The sequence below is a fragment of the Propithecus coquereli genome, unplaced genomic scaffold (genome assembly GCF_000956105.1).
Source record: "Propithecus coquereli isolate 6110/MARCELLA unplaced genomic scaffold, Pcoq_1.0 Scaffold332, whole genome shotgun sequence".
NCBI lineage: Eukaryota > Metazoa > Chordata > Mammalia > Primates > Indriidae > Propithecus > Propithecus coquereli.
The window spans coordinates 1,120,604-1,124,015 of NW_012148975.1; the positions used below are offsets into that span (position 1 = coordinate 1,120,604).

Here is a 3,412-nt window from a genome sequence, read left to right on the forward strand (position 1 = left end):
AGTCAATAAAAATGTAAACAAATGCCACCTGGTAAAGTAAATTAAGTAAATTATGTACTTCATCATAAAATTAATAACATAAAAGTCAGGCTTAAATATAAAAACAGTGACATTTGAGACTTCAACTATACTGTTAAATTTTATTTATTACCAAAAAAGGAATAGTGTGTCAAAGACTAGAATAGATCTGTACGTGAGTTTGACTATCTACTTAATACCAAATAACTGTTTTGTTTGTTTTTCATAGGATGCTATAACTAGTTAAGCATTAAGGATTACTTAAGGATTACTAAATGTTTTTTGAAATTGCTTCAGTAGCTTCTTTTTGAAAATAAATGCATTTTATTTTTCTAGAGAACACCATTCACAAAATTTGTTCAGATGAGGAGGATAAAGACATAGTACCTTAGTAAAATCTCCACAAAACTGAAAAACTTACTACAAACATTGAATTTACGTAAAAAATTGGAAAGTTTGCATGTACAAAAAGCCACAAAATACTGATTCCCATATTTATTGTACTGGACCTCTCTTCTCAAATAATCAGATGCCCGACAGCAAATCTGAGATCTGTACAGACAGAATCATACATGTTATAATTCATATAAATACATTTTCCATCTATTCAATTTATCCAGCACATTATTTTTAGCAATAAATGTATAGAGTGTATATTTGCACTTAGTTAATTGCATAATTGTTCATATTTCTTCTTTGTTTTAATGATGAAGATGAATTACCCAAAATCTGAATTCTTAGGCATTTAAATAGCATTTAATTTTCTGGAGAGCTTCCAACTGTACTGTATTACTTATGATTTTTTAAGACCTGTAGTTTCAAGGTAGTGATATTGTTTAAAATTATGCCTACAAGATATTAAGAGAAGTATATACTTAAAGTAATCAAGATTACATTATATGCAGAGAAGATGCATTCCTAGAATTATAAGTGATATAAAATTATCATTGCATGGCATCAATTGCAAGCTTGTAAAAATTCTTAAATTTGTGGCTTTTTATTTTGGGAGAGGTGAAAATAAGCAAGGACAATCTGTGTTTTTCTTCAATTTTAGATGTTTCTGGAATTATAGACCATAATTAAATGTTATTGAACCTCTAGTTAATATTTTGTAAACTCCCTCTCTCTCAAGCATAAATGAGAATGAATGGAAGAGTTAAGCCAAAATTGGAGATTTTTCAGAAAAAGAAATCTGATTTCTGATTTTCAAAGAAAAATTGCACAGGCAAGTTACACAGGCATGGGAGACTCTATTCTTCACTGTTGCAATAGGGGGTCAAGACTCCCCTAAAACAAAAGGCAAACAAGTTATTAAGCCCTGAGGTTAGCATGTGAAAAAAATACTGGCGTACAGTGAGAGTGTAGTGAGGTTGGTCCATGTGCTTAGGCCATTGTGTTTGTTAATTGGCATTTATTGAAGTTACGCTCTGATGCTCTCGCTGAGACTGAGATAGAGGAACTGTCTTCTTTGATGATTACATCTGAAAGGGTTAGGTCTCAACTTCTTGAGAAAAAATATTCTTGGGTCGTAAAACTGGCAAGAGGCTGGGTGAAGATTTATATCTAAGGGGGCACAGAATGTATTTATAATTGTAAGTTTTCTAAAGCAAGTAGGAGGTCAGAGGAACAAACCTGTCCAAAGTGTCGTCTAACAGAAGGAAACACTAAGACAGTCTTGGACAGATTTGGATCCCTCTGGTTTCTTAGAAAGTGGTGGCAGAGAAATGACAAGGATTACTTGGAAGGTTTTCTTCTCGAAAGCTTTCTGTTAAGCATTTTGGTGGTTAAAGACACATTTGAATTAAAATGTCCCCTATTAAAATGTAAATACTCTTCTTGGAGAATCAAACTTGTTCACAGATTAGTACTGTGAACAATTTACATGGGATAATCAGATTGCTTTCCTTCTGGCTGAGAACTTGTCCTGGGAATTTGTATTTTGATTGGGTGTTAAGAAGAGAGAAGAAATGATAATTCTTCTGCATGATAGACTGGAAAGCATAGACCTGGCAGGATGCTATTACCAGGGACTAGAAATTGCATTTAGGTAGGATAAATTTGACTTACTTTTTCATGTTGCTTTTGACTCTGGGAGTAGCAACTGTTGTAGTTATTGTAGGAACTCATCCTGTGCCATTATTTACAAAAGGCTCAAAGAAGATAAAAAAAAAAAAATACAGGGGTAGTTTATGAACTCACCCATATAGAGTAGTTTTCATGCAGACTCTATGTAATTATCTTAGGTTTAGTGTTCTGAATCAAGAGAATTAGCAGAATCCAATAGATTATATGTAAACAGTTTAAGCATGTTAAAGGAATGTAAAGGTGGCAAAGTAGTATTTTAATAAATAGACAACTTTCTGTGAAGGACCAGGAATTGAATATCTTAGGCTTTGCATGCCCTAAGTTCTCAGTAGCAGCTACTTAACTCTGCTTACATAGCAGAAAGCAGCTATAGACAACACAGACAATACAATAATGAATGGGTACGGCTGTGTTCCAATACAACTTATTCACAAAAGCAGGTGGTAGACCAGATTTGGTCCATGGGCATAGTTTGCCAAGCCTAAGACCATGGGAACATTTCCTGATGTTAAGAAACCTGTAATGTACTCAATTCTTCTGTAGTCTACCTGAGTTAATGCTCTAGCTGTACACGTGTGGTGCATAGTGTAAAAGAAAGAGAGAGAAAGCAGCTAAGAATTTGTCAATAAACTTGAAAGTGACAAGAAAAAGAAAGGCTCTCTGGCACAAATGTCTTTAGTGTTGCAAAGGGCAATTCATTAGCTGATTAGAGCTTGACTGCCTTGAGAATAGCCAACTCCCTTTTTTGCAGTGTTCTGTTCATCCATCGTGTGAAGCTTTGACCCGTGCATTAGAAGGAGATTCCCAGGCTCACAGCTGACACTTATTACTAAACCTGATGCTTTTCCCATTGTAAATGAATAAATTGGTATTCCAGTATAAACAAAGGTATCCTGTGATTTTGATTAGCTCACGCAATCCCCAATAGCCTAATTAATTCCAGATGAATTGTTAAATTTGTTTCTGGATTTGCATAGCTGAGGCCCAGTCTTTGGACCCTGCAAAGAGCTGCCAAAATGAACAGCTAGTGTCCAATTCCCCACTGTTCACATCTATTTGCTGCAATATACTGGAGAGACCAACTGTAAAACTTCATAGTGAAGGCAAATGCACTGGATCTCAGTGTCAGTTTTATCAGTAGTAGTAGCAGTGTGTTATCAGGGAAATAGCAATCTCTTTTAGCTGAATTGTTTTAATTAGGCAAACAATATTAAAGTCTTTTTCAGTCTGAAAAGCTCAAATTCTATTATACCCCATGGAGGGATTAGTTCATTAATTTAGCTCTGTCTGACTGACTGTAATATAAAAA

General features: G+C 34.5%; 1 protein-coding gene and 1 pseudogene across 3 annotated transcripts in view; one reads left to right on the forward strand and one right to left on the reverse strand.

The window, feature by feature from the left end:
* The window catches only part of LOC105815403, a 20,641-nt pseudogene extending 18,548 nt beyond the window's left edge, over window positions 1-2,093 (reverse strand).
* FSTL5 (follistatin-like 5) overlaps window positions 1-3,412 on the forward strand; it is a 920,996-nt gene that overhangs the window by 619,415 nt on the left and 298,169 nt on the right. The gene's annotated exons all lie outside the window — the stretch shown is intronic.